The sequence below is a fragment of the Oncorhynchus keta genome, chromosome 1, assembly GCF_023373465.1.
Source record: "Oncorhynchus keta strain PuntledgeMale-10-30-2019 chromosome 1, Oket_V2, whole genome shotgun sequence".
Lineage (NCBI taxonomy): Eukaryota > Metazoa > Chordata > Actinopteri > Salmoniformes > Salmonidae > Oncorhynchus > Oncorhynchus keta.
The window spans coordinates 78,540,284-78,556,474 of NC_068421.1; the positions used below are offsets into that span (position 1 = coordinate 78,540,284).

A 16,191-nucleotide genomic window follows, 5' to 3' on the forward strand; every position below is an offset into this window, starting at 1 on the left:
TCTCCCTCCACTGGCCTCTCTCCCTCCACTGGCCTCTCTCCCTCCACTGGCCTCTCTCCACTGGCCTCTCTCCCCTCCACTGGCCTCTCTCCCTCCACTGGCCTCTCTCCCTCCACTGGCCTCTCTCTCTCTCCACTCCACTGGCCTCCCTCTCTCTCCACTCCACTGGCCTCCCTCTCTCTCCACTCCACTGGCCTCCCTCTCTCCACTCCACTGGCCTCCCTCTCTCTCCACTCCACTGGCCTCCCTCTCTCTCCACTCCACTGGCCTCTCTCTCTCCACTGGCCTCTCTCTCCACTGGCCTCTCTCTCCACTGGCCTCTCTCTCTACTCCACTGGCCTCTCTCTCTACTCCACTGGCCTCTCTCTCCACTCCACTGGCCTCTCTCTCCACTCCACTGGCCTCTCTCTCCACTCCACTGGCCTCTCTCTCCACTCCACTGGCCTCTCTCTCCACTCCACTGGCCTCTCTCTCCACTCCACTGGCCTCTCTCTCCACTCCACTGGCCTCTCTCTCCACTCCACTGGCCTCTCTCTCCACTGGCCTCTCTCTCCACTCCACCGTCCTCTCTCTCTCCACTGGCCTCTCTCTCTCTCTCCACTGGCCTCTCTCTCTCTCTCCACTGGCCTCTCTCCACTCCACTGTCCTCTCTCTCTCCACTGGCCTCTCTCCTCTCCACTGGCCTCTCTCCACTCCACTGTCCTCTCTCTCTCTCCACTGGCCTCTCTCCACTCCACTGGTCTCTCTCTCTCTACTGTTCTCCCTCTCTCTTCACTGCCCTCTCGCTCTCTCTCTCTCCACTGGCCTCTCTCTCTCTCTCCACTGTCCTCTCTCTCCACTCCACTGGCCTCTCTCTCTCTACTGTTCTCTCTCTCCACTGGCCTCTATCCACTCCACTGGCCTCTCTCTCTACTGTTCTCTCTCTCCACTCCACTGGCCTCTCTCTCTCCACTGGCCTCTATCCTCTCCACTGGCCTCTCTCTCTACTGTTCTCTCTCTCCACTGGCCTCTCTCTCTCTCTCCACTGTCCTCTCTCCACTCCACTGGCCTCTATCCACTCCACTGGCCTCTATCCACTCCACTGGTCTCTCTCTCTCCACTGGCCTCTCTCTCTCTCTCCACTGGCCTCTCTCCACTCCACTGTCCTCTCTCTCTCTCCACTGGCCTCTCTCCACTCCACTGGTCTCTCTCTCTCTACTGTTCTCCCTCTCTCTTCACTGCCCTCTCGCTCTCTCTCTCTCCACTGGCCTCTCTCTCTCTCTCCACTGTCCTCTCTCTCCACTCCACTGGCCTCTCTCTCTCTACTGTTCTCTCTCTCCACTGGCCTCTATCCACTCCACTGGCCTCTATCCACTCCACTGGCCTCTCTCTCTACTGTTCTCTCTCTCCACTGGCCTCTATCCACTCCACTGGCCTCTCTCTCTCCACTGGCCTCTATCCTCTCCACTGGCCTCTCTCTCTACTGTTCTCTCTCTCCACTGGCCTCTCTCTCTCTCTCCACTGTCCTCTCTCCACTCCACTGGCCTCTATCCACTCCACTGGCCTCTATCCACTCCACTGGTCTCTCTCTCTCCACTGGCCTCTCTCTCTCCACTCCACTGGCCTCTCTCTCCACTGGCCTCTCTCTCTACTGTTCTCTCTCTCCACTGGCCTCTCTCCACTCCACTGGCCTCTATCGCTCTCCACTGGCCTCTCTCTCTCTCTCCACTGGCCTCTCTCTCTCTCCACTCCACTGGCCTCTCTCTCTCTCTCTCCACTGGCCCCTATCTCTCTCCACTGGCCTCTATCTCTCTCCACTGGCCTCTCTCCACTCCACTGGCCTCTCTCCACTCCACTGGTCTCTCTCTCTACTGTTCTCTCTCTCCACTGGCCTCTATCCACTCCACTGGCCTCTCTCCACTCCACTGGCCTCTCTCTCTCCACTGGCCTCTATCCACTCCACTGGCCTCTATCCACTCCACTGGCCTCTCTCTCTACTATTCTCTCTCTCCACTGGCCTCTCTCTCTCTCTCCACTCCACTGGCCTCTATCCACTCCACTGGACTCTCTCTCTCCACTGGCCTCTCTCGCTCCACTCCACTGGCCTCTCTCTCCACTGGCCTCTCTCTCTACTGTTCTCTCTCTCCACTGGCCTCTCTCCACTCCACTGGCCTCTATCGCTCTCCACTGGCCTCTCTCTCCACTCCACTGGCCTCTATCTCTCTCCACTGGCCTCTCTCTCTCTACTGTTCTCTCCACTGTCCTGTCTTTCTTCACTGTCCTCTCTCCCTCTCAAATCAATTTAATTCAATTCAATTTTAGGGCTTTTGGCATGGGAAGCGTGTTTACATTGCCAAAGCAAGTGAAATAGATAAATAACAACAGTGAAATAAACAATATAAAAATTAACAGTAAACATTACACTCACAAGAGTTCCAAAAGAATATAGACATTTCAAGACTGTCTCTCTCTCTTCACTGGCCTCTCTTCCTCTATTTTTTTTACCCTCTGGCCAGACTCTCCGTTGTGCTGAAGTAAATGCAAAGTGGCAGGACAGCACAGCCCGAGGGATGTGTGTGTGTGTTTGTGTGTGTATATATATGTGATTGGCCATGGCACTATTCCATGGCGATGAGTAACACCATCTCTCTCACCATTTTTATGTCCCTCTTTCTCTTTCCTCCTCTGTCGACATCTCTGATGACGTCTGCTCCAGGGAGCAACCAGTCACCAGTGACGGTATATCACAATTATGTCATACTCTGATGTGCTGTAACGGCATAGCTAACCCCAAGGAGAGTCCCTGCTTCCTAGTGGCCACATCCCCTGACATAACTAACTCCCAGAGTTATGACTTGTCATGTCACATTGTTCGGATAAACTACTGACCCTGTCATCCAAGACCTAGGCTCCAAACTATCTAACAATTGAACTAAACTTTCATCTCTGAGTCAGCTGAGCTCGGAGTTTGCTCTTCACTACAGACACTGTCTTGTTAAAACAGACTTTCTGTCTGCAGTAAGTCTGGACCCCCTGGCTGGAGAGGAAGAGTGTGATTTCCTCCTTCTTTGTGTTGTTGAGACGAGCAGCAGTGATAGAGAGCCTAGTGAATAGGCTTCTCTTTTCCTTTCCTCTGCACTGCAGACCAGTCTGACAGTCCCTGTGGTTTTATATTCTACACAGGTAGCTCCCCCTGATACATCCTCCTCAAGGTCCGGCTACTGTTTTCAGTGTGTGTGTGTGTGTGTGTGTGTGTGTGTGTGTGTGTGTGTGTGTGTGTGTGTGTGTGTGTGTGTGTGTGTGTGTGTGTGTGTGTGTGTGTGTGTGTGTGTGTGTGTGTGTGTGTGTGTGTGTGTGTGTGTGTGTGTGTGTGTGTGTGTGTGTGTGTGTGTGTGTGTGTGTGTGTGTGTGTGTGTGTGTGTGTGTGTGTTCATCCTTTTAAGAGTGTGTGTCTCGTAACAAGCACATACTCAGACAGATTATGGCATTGCAGCAACCAGTCAGCATGTTAACAGTTATCAGCTTATTGTGATGAAGAGTTATTGTGCAGTGAGATCTAACTCGGCCCTGGTCAACAGTCGACACAGTGAGAGAGCCACAGTGAGAGCCTCTCTCTCTATCTGCTGCTGTCTAGTTAAAAGGCCCCCCTGTCTGTCTGTCTGTCTGTCTGTCTGTCTGTCTGTCTTCCTCTATTTCTCTCTCCCTCTCTATCTCTGTCTATTCTTTCTCCATGTCTGACTGGCTGTCACTCACTCTCTCTCCCTCTCTCTGTCACTCTCTCTGTCACCCTCTCTGTCTCTCTCTCTCAATTCAATTCAATTCAAGAGGCTTTATTCAATTCAATTCAAGGGGCTTTATTGGCATGGGAAACATGTGTTAACATTGCCAAAGCAAGTGAGGTAGATAATATACAAAAGTTAAATAAACAATAAAAAATTACACATACAGAAGTTTTAAAAAACTTGTGTCTCTCTCTCTTTACCTCTCCCCCTTCTCGCTCGCTGTACCATCTCACCCATTCAGGGCTGTCTCAGTGGGCTGTCTGTTTTGGCAGGGTGTAGAGAAGAGCAGAGCAGGGTAATGAATGCGTTGGGGGAGATCTTGGTCTTTGTGAACAGAACAGCACTAAGCCCTGACCAAAATGACCTGATTTACCATTTACAATTGCACGCACACACACGCGCACATGCACACACACATGCAAACACACACATGCGCACACACACAGCTGCTTTCAGAATCCGTCTGGGTGGGTGGGGGAAGGAAGGAACACGGGAACGTTCAGCAGAGGAATGTCAAGCCAGAACAGAACATTTAGAATGTCAAGCCAGAACAGAACATTTATAATGTCAAGCCAGAACAGAACATTTAGAATGTCAAGCCAGAACAGAACATTTAGAATGTCAAGCCAGAACAGAACATTTAGAATGTCAAGCCAGAACAGAACATTTATAATGTCAAGCCAGAACAGAACATTTAGAATGTCAAGCCAGAACAGAACATTTAGAATGTCAAGCCAGAACAGAACATTTAGAATGTCAAGCCAGAACAGAACATTTAGAATGTCAAGCCAGAACAGAACATTTAGAATGTCAAGCCAGAACAGAACATTTAGAATGTCAAGCCAGAACAGAACATTTATAATGTCAAGCCAGAACAGAACATTTAGAATGTCAAGCCAGAACAGAACATTTAGAATGTCAAGCCAGAACAGAACATTTAGAATGTCAAGCCAGAACAGAACATTTAGAATGTCAAGCCAGAACAGAACATTTAGAATGTCAAGCCAGAAGGGGAAGGGGAGGATGAGGAGAGGTTAAGGAGATCAAGAAAAAGACAATGATATAGATTGTAAGCCTCATGGCCAAACTGAAGGATAAAATATTGATGTGTACAGTCTGGCAGCAAGACGTGACAGAGGAGAGGCCCTGGTTTGGCTGTGACAATCTCTGAGCTGTGATGTCACACATCAAACACCAATGTACAGTACATACCCAATTTATTCTAAAGACCACCAAAGCCTCAACAGGTACCATATTTAGACAGAACCTTCATTTAAATATGTGCCATGTTTGCCACCAAGCACTCTTGGAAAAAAAGGTGCTATCTAGAACCTTAAAGGGGTTCTTCGGCTGTCCCCATAGGAGCACCCTTTAAAGAACCACTTTTGGTTGCAGGTGAACCCTTTTGGTTCTAGGTAAAAACCCTTTCGGGTTCTGTCGTGGCGGAATCAGAATTATATAGGTAACATTTATAAATAATGTTTTATTTTTATTTCATGCTTATGTGAGATATGTCATTAGAATGTCTATTTTTGGATAACACTGTTGGCTGGTTGCAGTTATCTGTTCTCTGTCAGGGTTCAGTTACTTGGGCCGCAGAGAGGGGAGAGGTCAAGCTTGTCTTCATATGTAAACATATCTTTTAAACCATGTTAAAGGATGATTGAGGGGGAACTAATTATCTCTTGGCTCCACAATGTCTGTGTGCCAGTCACTGTGTCTCTGTGATCTTGTCCAGGAGGGGTGTATTTGATATATTCCTGTTGATGAGGTTTTGTTTTACGGTCCTGAGAGCGAGATAAGAACATAGTTTAGGAGACAAAGCTGAATGATAATTTATAGCCAATGCTGTCTGGCTATGTGTGTCTTTGCTATAAAGGATCTCAGTTGCAATATGTAAGGACTCTCAGAGAATTCATTTATAGACACTGAATTGATCTGAGAGTCGCAGGGTTGTGATGGAGCTCATATAATTAAATATGGACTTTATGAAAACTGACTTGTGTGTGGTTTGCTCTCATGATTTGGTAAATACAGGAAATTTCCACTGCAGTTCCACGTAGAACCAGTTCCACAGAGGGTTCTACATGGAACCCAAAATGGTTATACATGGAACCAAAAGCAGTTCTCGTATGGGGACAGCCAAAGAACCCTTTTGGAACCCTTTTTCTAGAAGTAGGGACTCTGTTGAGATACATTATGTGTTGGTACTATTAATGCTCCTGCATCTGTGAGTGCACACTATGTGGAGGAGGGTTAAAGTGTTGCGTGGTTGTCTGTGAGAGACTAGTGAAGGGAATTCTCCCTTCTGAGGCCACTACAGGACACTATTTCACTCCCTGTGTTGTTTGTGTGCACACTTGTCCATGTCGAACTGATGCTGTTGAGTCTAGGGGTGCGTATGTAAAATTCACCCCGACAACCTACTCCAATTTCAGAGCACTCTGGGTTGAGAGTGCTAGAGCGCAAAATATTTGAGGAATTTAAGAAATTTGGTTGTTATAGCCTTTTTGAGGGCCCTAAGAGAAATTTGGTTAGTAGGTTCCCCACTATACATACGGGTACATTTGTGATGGCAGAGAGAAAAAAGTACATTTTAAAGTTAATTTCCTGCAATTCTACATATTTTGCCACGACTTATGCCAAGTTCATATGACATCTGAGTGACTAACAAAATCAATAGGGATATGTTGGTATTTTATTAGGATACTCTTCCTGGGGTCCAACACAAAACATGAAAGATGACATAATACAGAACATTAATAGACAAGAACAGTTCAAGGACAGAACTACATCAATTACAAAATGGCTCACAGCCTACATATCAATACACACACAATATCTAGGTCAAAGGGGGTGGGTAAGAACTCTGTTTAAGACGAGCACGTGGATGATTCCATGTACAGCGTATCCTGGAGCACAAATGGAGACATGCGTGACTGACCACATAGATTGCTGCACTGTTGCAGGCTACTGTACATTTAATCTGTATACTATTGTCAACTAGAATAATGCATTCACCGCAAGCTTAGGCTACATTAAAGTAATTAATATAAATGTATCTAACCCAACTCCCAAATCAATAATAATCCATAATGGAATACCGAATAAATTCAGCAAATAAACTGAACACTAGGAAAATACCTGGCTAAGACAAATGTGCCAGGTAGAGCAGAATAATAGCCAGTATGTGAGGCTTCCTCCACCGAGAGTTGGCATCTGTCGGATAGGGAGAATATACGCTCACTGCACACCACGTGACTGGGATTTATAACGATGGATAGGGGGAGTCGTTTGACACACATCCACAAACCTTAGAGTACGGTTACCCATATATTATGAGTATCTGTCTGACGTGAATAATCTGATGTGTGGAAAATAACATTCGTACTAATCAATCGGGGTCCGCTGTCTGTCGCGTGATTTGGAACGGTGGCAGTTTCAGTTTAAGCACCATGACAGAGAGGACAGCTCCTGCGCGTGACGCGTGTAGCCTACAGGCTGTTGGCTATTGTAGATGCAGAATAGGCTACTATCGTCGGTCACACAAACCCCAAAACAGAAGCAACGTCTAAAATTGGATCTGGTCAGTCAGTGAGAATGTAGCCTAGATTATAGAACAAGTCCAGCTGCATTCATGCAAGTGAGTCGAGTCATCCACTCTGCTCTGGCATATGGAAATCTGCAAACCAGCTAGAAGCCGCACAGTCACACTATCTAACTAAAAATAGTAATGGATTCAGCTTCAGAATATTGGGTTTAGATTTAAAATGCGTGGCCAGTTGGTTAGAACCTAATCGACAAAACAGTGCAAGATAACAGATCCTTTCATTGTAAAATAATTTCATCGACATTATTTTGCAAATCCTCTTAATACTTTAGGCCTATAATGTCATCTTAAATATAGCCTACACGTTGGAAACCAATCTAAATACAAGACTATATTCGCTCAGCTGCCTGATATTACAATACATGGAGGCACGGTGTGCATAGTTATCACATTCCCATCAAGCCGCAGCGCAGCTCTGAACAGACAGACTATAACGTCACAGATAGTATGTCATAACACAATCCTCTCCATTTGATAGCATACAATTGCAAAATGGGGAGAAAAATACATCACATAGTTTTCCATGACACGCATCTCCTTGAGCTACTGTCTGTAACACAATGAGTCGAACCGCGAACCCCACATCTAGCCAACCACTAGGTACACGCAGTCAGACAGTGCGTGTATGTCTGTGCGCGCGTGTTTCACCTACCTGTCTCCAGGTGGAGAGAGAGACGCGCCTCGGTGATGTAAGGCGTATCGCTCTTGGACCGGACTCTCCGGATCGGCCGACGGTCTATCTCATCCTCCGGTAACGCCGCCATTTAGGTGTCCTCGGTCGGGCAACGTCTGTCCACGGGCAACCAGTGGGACTGAGCGAGACGACACTCGGCGCCGCCACTGCTCATGCACGGGCAGACGGTGTAGGTGGGGCGGTCGATGAGAAACGGAGGTGATGGGAAGAGGGAGAGAGAGAGATGGGCGAACCACCTCCAATGGCACGAGATGAGCAGTGACATTCGATTAGAAGAAGTCCCTCCTCCCTTCTGAAAAAATAAAGAGGAACACACACACGTTCCTTGTCTTCCATAGCACAGAATAACACATAGTTGCTATTGTGAGAACACATCATCAGTATAAATCCGTATAATTGGGGATCCTATCCTGAGACTGTTTGGCCCTTTCTCTCAGGTATCAAACCTTGCCCTACTACACGATGGGAGTTAGATGTCTAGACTTTGTTGGATTCCACAGCCTTCATGGCAGGGGTTTCTAGTAGTTGTCAAGTGATCTGTAAAGCAAACACCAATCTACATGCATCACCCCCATGCCATCTGAAGGCTGCTATTCTCCAACTATTTTCTCTCATTTTGAAATCAAGCTCACGCCATCTAGTGGATGGTACAATGGACAGAATGGAACCAGAAGTGTCGAAGATATGCAAACACGAACGAACTCAGTCATTTACAGCGCGTTTCTCTATTTGTCACCTGATTTGTTCATCTCAAATATTAAAATCGTGTATTCAAATTATGTCAAGCGAATGAAAAAAACAACTGTGTCAACTAATAGCACTTTCCAATCACAATACACAACACCTCTTACATATACCGCCTAAACAGGATAAGGACATGGATAAATTCCAGCCTGGTCTCATAGACTAGACATAACATAGTAAATGAATGACTGAATCAACAACATTTTATTTTCGTGCCCATCCCTTATGGGATTAATTGAAACATGACCATACTTCACAGTGATAATTCAGTGATCACTCTTCCAGTGATCTGTGCAGTGTCCACAGCATAAACATAATGACAAATTAATCAATACACAATAGTTAATGAGGTTATCCAAGCAATAGTAATAACCCTAGAGCAGTACAGATAAATGAAATAGGTGGCTAATGCTCTCCTTCTTGGTCAAATAGCCCTTACACAGCCTGGAGGTGTGTTTGGTCATTGTCCTGTTGAAAAACAAATGATAGTCCCACTAAGCGCAAACCAGATGGGATGGTGTATCGCTGCAGAATGCTGTGGTAGCCATGCTGGTTAAGTGTGCCTTGAATTCTAAATAAATCACAGACTGTGTCACCAGCAAAGCCCCCCCACACCATCACACCTCCTCCTTCATGCTTTACGGTGGGAACCACAAACGCGGAGATCATCCATTCACCTACTCTGCATCTCACAAAGACATGGCGATTGGAACCAAAAATCTCAAATTTGGACTCATCAGACCAAAGGACAGATTTCCACCGGTCTAATGTCCATTACTCATGTTTCTTGGCCCAAGCAAGTTCTCTTCTTCGTATTGGTGTCCTTCAATAATGGTTTCTTTGCAGTAATTCGGCCACAAAGGCCTAATTCACGCAGTCTCCTCTGAACAGTTGATGTTGAGATGTGTCTGCTACATGAACTCTGTGAAGCATTTATTTGGGCTGCAATCTTGAGTTGCTGTTAACTCTAATGAATTTATCCTCTGCAGCAGAGGTAACTCTGGGTCTTCCTTTCCTGTGGCTGTTCTTGCCATAATATGGACTTGATATTTTACCAAATAGGTTTATCTTCTGTAGAAGGACACCTACCTTGTCACAACACAACTGATTGGCTCAAATGCATTAAGTTGGAAAGAAATTCCACAAATTAACTTTTAACAAGGCACCGCTGTTAATTGAAATGCATTCCAGGTGACTACCTCATGAAGCTGGTTGAGAGAATGCCAAAAGTGTGTAAAGCTGTCATCAAGGCAAAGGGTGGCTACTTTGAAGAATCTCAAATACAAAATATTTGATTTGTTTAACACTTTTTTGGTTACTAGATAATTCCATGTGTTATTTCCTAGTTTTGATATCTTCACTATTGTTGTACAATGTAGAAAATAGTAAAAAATAAAGAACAACCCTTTAATGAGTAGGTGTGTCCAAACTTTTGACTGGTACTGTATTTGGATTCATCAGGGGGTGCTGCAGTACCCTCAGTACCCCTACTTCTTGTGGCTATGCTGAACACAGCCCTGTGCTTGAGTTGCATTGGATACTAGATAGCTGTCATCTTCAGAGCTCAAGAAACATTTGCGTGCCCAAAGTAATTGTCCCTCTGGGATAAATCATGTTTTTTGTCCGACTTGAATTAAGTTCAATGTCCTTTGCTGTGTCAACATCTGTGGGGTACAGGTATTCTGGTGACCCATTACTTCTTAATGTGTGTGTCACATATGTGTATTCTCTCACAGACACACACACACACACACACACACACCCCGCATGTGTTTTCTTCCCTTGTTTCTCCCTCCTCCTTCTCCTTCCCCCATTTTCTCCCTCTCTCTTTTTTATTTCTTCTTCCTCTCTTCCCCTACATCAGGACCCGGCCACCCCTGGTGCGTTCAGTCAGAACCCATCCAAGGTGTGGGAGTTCTACCACTACCGGAGAGAGGTGAAGAAATGCAATTTACTGAACATGTTTAATATACAATAGTATAAGTGAAAGTACAACAAGACATTTATACAAAAATTCATACATTACATATCAGGTGATGCTGAGGAAGAGCCCCAACCATAGCAGAGTGTGAGGCGCGGCTGCAGAGACCGGGACGCCGCGTCACCATCATCACACAGAACATCGACGAGCTGCACTACCGCGCCAGAACCACCAACGTCCTGGAGATACACGGTATTGTAACCACGGAAATGTCACTCAGGCTGACTTTCACTGTCCCGAATAGCTAGCTAGTAGAGCCACGATAATATTGCGATGTCCCTGTCATTGGGGAGCGTCCCAAATGGCACCCTATTCCCTATGAAGTGCACTACTTTTGACCAGAGCCCTACAGGTGATGGGCAATAGTGTGCCATTTTGGGGTGTAAACCTGTGTCTGATTAGCTAGTAGTGATTATTGGGGGGCTCATGTTATTGAAGTGTGTCTTCAGAGAATATTGTTGAAGGCTAGTTTCATTCCATTGTTTAATAGTCACTTCATCCTGGGTAGTAGTCTAGGCTGTAGATATACCATATAAACTTTCACAGACTTCAAAACAATCTCTACACAATGTTCTCAGCTTAGGGAAGCCTGATCAAGACAATTTAGAGATGTGAAAGCAATTGTAATTTAGTAGAAATTGATTATTCGCCTCGTCTAAAAACATGCTTTCCCTCAATCTGGGTACTAACCACAGTAGTTAGCTTGATCTGGGTACTAACCACAGTAGTTAGCTTGATCTGGGTACTAACCACAGTAGTTAGCTTGATCTGGGTACTAACCACAGTAGTTAGCTTGATCTGGGTACTAACCACAGTAGTTAGCTAGATCTGGGTACTAACCACAGTTAGCTTGATCTGGGTACTAACCACAGTAGTTAGCTAGATCTGGGTACTAACCACAGTAGTTAGCTTGATCTGGGTACTAACCACAGTAGTTAGCTAGATCTGGGTACTAACCACAGTAGTTCGCTTGATCTGGGTACTAACCACAGTAGTTCGCTTGATCTGGGTACTAACCACAGTAGTTAGCTTGATCTGGGTACTAACCACAGTAGTTAGCTAGATCTGGGTACTAACCACAGTAGTTAGCTTGATCTGGGTACTAACCACAGCAGTTAGCTTGATCTGGGAACTAGACTAGTCTGTAGATGGTGTATGGTTACTTTTATTTGTGTCTGGTTCCCTTATTCTTAGTTTACTGTCTCTCTTCTCCTCTTTCTCTTCTCTCTACTAATCCTTCTCCTTCCCTCCTCATCTGTCGGTCTCTGTAACCACAGTCAGTCTGTTAAAAAAATGCTGTTTGAGTTGGCACATTATTATTGTCTACTGTCACTCTCTTCTCATTTCTAATCTCTCCTCCTCATGTGTGACCACAGGCAGTCTGTTTAAAACCAGCTGTATGAAATGTGGTAATGTTGCGGTCAGCCACAAGAGCCCCATCTGTGCTGCCCTGGAGGTCAGCAACTTGTTGGTAACAGTATTTATTTATTATGGCTGTCTCTCTCTCGCTTTGTCTTTCTCTCTAGTGCACCAGAGTCAAACACCAGTGATGCTCAGATCCCTCCTCATCACCTACCAAGGTGGGACATACTCGGTTCCGTTTTGTTTATAAGAGTTTAGAAATGTAATATTGATTGATTTCAGTTTGTTAATAACGTCACCTTTAGATGGCAGTAGATCACAATCATATTAATTGTTGTAGATCCCCATGTAGGGGACAGGATGGACTGTTCTAACTTGATTGTGTGTGTGTGTACCTCACCAGGTGTAAGCAGGGTGGCTGTAGTGGTCCGCTCAGGCCTGATGTGGTCTGGTTTGGGGAGACTCTGGACTCTGACATCCTGACTCGGGTTGAAGAGGAACTAGACCGCTGTGACCTCTGCCTAGTGGTGAGGGAGTCTGTCTGTCTGTCTGTCTGTCTCTCAGTTTGTCTGTGCTATAAAACATCCTTTAACACCTGTATCTCTGTGTGTTACAGGTTCCACTCCCACGGCCCCTGTGGGACCACCCTGCCCCCTGCACTGGCACGCCGTGAGACTGAAGCCAAATGAAGAGGCAGGAAGTCCCCCCCAAACAACCCTAAAATTGTCCAATCTGAGGAGCTGTGTCTCCCCTGGCCTGGCCCAGCTATAGTGCACTTTACACAGACTAGGCTGTATAACGCTGGATGGGTATATGAATGCAATGTAACGAATGCTATAGTACAGCAAACACACGTGCCTCTATACAGGTAATAGTGTTGTGGGGGCTGTGCTTTGGCAAAGTAGGTGGGGTTGTATCCTGCCTGTTTGGCCCTGTCCGGGGATATCATCGGATGGGGCCACAGTCTCCTGACCCCTCCTGTCTCAGCCTCCAGTATTTATGCTGCAGTAGTTTGTGTCGGGGGGCTAGGGTCAGTTTGTTATATCTGGAGTACTTCTCCTGCCTTATCCCGTGTCCTGTGTGAATTTAAGTATGCTCTCTCTTTCTTTCTCTCTCTCGGAGGACCTGAGCCCTAGGACCATGCCTCAGGACTACCTGGCATGATGACACCTTGCTGTCCCCAGTCCACCTGGCCGTGCTGCTGCTCCAGTTTCAACTGTTCTGCCTGCGGCTATGGAATCCTGACCTGTTCACCGGACGTGTTACCTGTCCCAGACCTGCTATTTGACCATGCTGGTCATTTATGAACATTTGAACATCTTGGCCATGTTCTGTTATAATCTCCACCCGGCACAGCCAGAAGAGGACTGGCCACCCTTCATAGCCTGGTTCCTCTCTAGGTTTCTTCCTAGGTTTTGGCCTTTCTAGAGAGTTTTTCCTAGCCACCGTGCTTCTACACCTGCATTGCTTGCTGTTTGGGGTTTTAGGCTGGGTTTCTGTACAGCACTTTGAGATATCAGCTGATGTAAGAAGGGCTTTATAAATACATTTGATTTAATACCGTAACACGGCTAGGGCCTTTAAGCTACCACTCTGGATTGGTGTTTTTGCATGATATAACCTATATCTTGTTAATTTCTCTCCCCCAAAAAGTCTGTGACATGAAGTCCAATATATCAACCTCAATGTTTCCCTTTGCTTAGGGCTTTTCATCCAATACCAATGCATTAGATCTGGATATAAGATAGGTCATGGTTGTATTGTTAAAACCAGGAATAACCAAAGTCTGTATCACCATAATCTGATTTACATTGAACCACAATAGTTAGTCAGATAGAGTGCTTCTGAAATTAAGTCGGTGCGGACACTAGGGGCCAGTGTTTAGCTGTTTTGGGTAGTTTTTCAGTTTGGAAAAGGGGTAAAGCTAATATTGGTGATTTACCCCCACCTGCTGTGCTGGAGTCCTGAACCAAATCTTGTCGTTCATTTGTTGTGACCCCTAGATGGCGATAGTAAAGCCATTTACAAACCAGAGTACCCAATTTGAAGAAGACAATGCTCTGTCATTGGCTGATTGCTCCCAAGCTATAGGAATCCTCGTCCAGTTGACTACATTAAAATGGTGGAAGCCCCGAATGGCACTGCCCATGCTAAAACAAGCTTTTGGGTACAAGAGTCCTCTATCTATTTCTATGGTCTCTACAAAGCCAGAGAAAAGCCTTATTCATTCCTGTTTGGGTTGGAGAACCTAATGTATCTTTTGTAAAAGAGGATGTGTTCTCTATAATCTACCTGTTATTACACTGAACTCTTATGGTAAGTTTGAGTGGTTCTGAAGCCTGGTCCCTCTCTAGTTCTGACTTAATGTCAGTGTTCATTCATGTGTCTGTTTCAAGATTCAAGTTTGATTAGTCATATGTACAGGATACACATGGTATACACTGTCCAACGAAATGTGTACTTGCAGGTTCCTTCTCGACAATGAAACAACAATAAGAAATAATAGAAGAAAATGATATGAACATAAAGCAAATGGCTCGGTAGAATATAATAAACATTTTAGCAAACGTATAATAAAGGAAGGCACAATTTATAGTCCAATATTTACATGTGTTTTGGGGGTATTGGGGGGCGAGTGTTTAAGAGAAGTTGCCATAGAATTTAATGTTAATTTCTCTACCATAAGCCTTCTCCAATGTCATTTTAGAGAATTTGGCAGTACGCCCAACCAGCCTCACAATGTGTGTGGCGCCGTGTGAGTGAGAAGTTTACTGATGTCAACGTTGTGAACAGAGTGCCCCATGGTGGAGGTGGGGTTATAGTTTGGGCAGGCATAAGCTATGGACAATGTACACAATTGCAATTGTAGCGATGGCAATTTGAATGCACAGAGGTACTGTGACAAGATCCTGAGGCCCATTGTAGTTCCATTCATCCAACACCATCACAACATGTTTCAGCATGATAATGCACGGCCCCATGTCGCAAGGATCTGTAGACAATTCCTTGAAGCTGAAAATGTCCCAGTTCTTCCATTGCCTGCATAATCACCAGACATGTCAACCCTTGAGCATGTTTGGGATGCTCTGGATCAACATTCCACAGGCCACAATCAACAGCCTGATTAACTCGAGGCAAATGGTGGTCACACCAGATACAGACTGCTTTTCTGATCCCTGAGCCCCTACTTAAAAAAAAAAAGTTATCTGTGACCAACAGACGCGTGTCTGTATTCCCAGTCACGTGAAATCCATAGATTAGGGTCTAATGCACTTATTTTAATTTACTGATTTACATCTATGAACTGTAACTCAGTCAAATCTTAAATGTTGCATGTTGCGTTTATATTTTTGTTCAGTATTCATACTGTATCTGCCTCAATTACCTCGTACCCCTGCGCATCGACTTGGTACTGGTACCCCGTGTATAAGTTATCGTTACTTATTGCGTATTTATTCCTCCTGTTATTATTTTTCTATTTGTCTCGTATTTCCTTTGGGTTTTTTGTTTGTTGGGAAGAGCCATAAGTAAGCATTTCACTGTTAGTCTTCACCTGTTGTTTACCAAGCATGTGACAAATAAAATGTGATTCGATTTCATTTGTGGTTTACTCAATCCAAAGAACGGTCCATTATACATCACAATCTGGGTCAGGTGGGCGTCATTTGGAAGCTTATTCTATTGCCAACATGACTAGCTAAGTTATAAAATAGGATCTTACAGCGTTAGGCTTTCACAAGGCACTTCAGAGAAACAGAGAGTCCTTTTTGGTGCACATCAAATGGAGTCATGAGTGCATTCAGGAGGGTGTTCCACAGCTTAGTTTCTTTCAAAAAAATATATTTTAAGAACAACTCAGGGTATGACATGTCATCTAACTGTACATCAAACAGAGCGATCGTAAACGCTGATACTGTATATTACAATCGCTTTATGATATTGAAATGTGAAGTGCATATTTGGACTCACGGGTGTTTTGGTTTGCTTGTATGACATCAAAGTGGAGTTTATTATAATCCTCAACAACTCATGTTCCAGA

General features: G+C 45.2%; 1 pseudogene; it reads left to right on the top strand.

Moving 5' to 3' along the window:
• LOC118393447 (NAD-dependent protein deacylase sirtuin-5, mitochondrial-like) overlaps nucleotides 1-15,751 on the top strand; it is a 34,861-nt pseudogene extending 19,110 nt beyond the window's left edge.
• The last annotated feature ends 440 nt before the right edge of the window (nucleotides 15,752-16,191 follow it).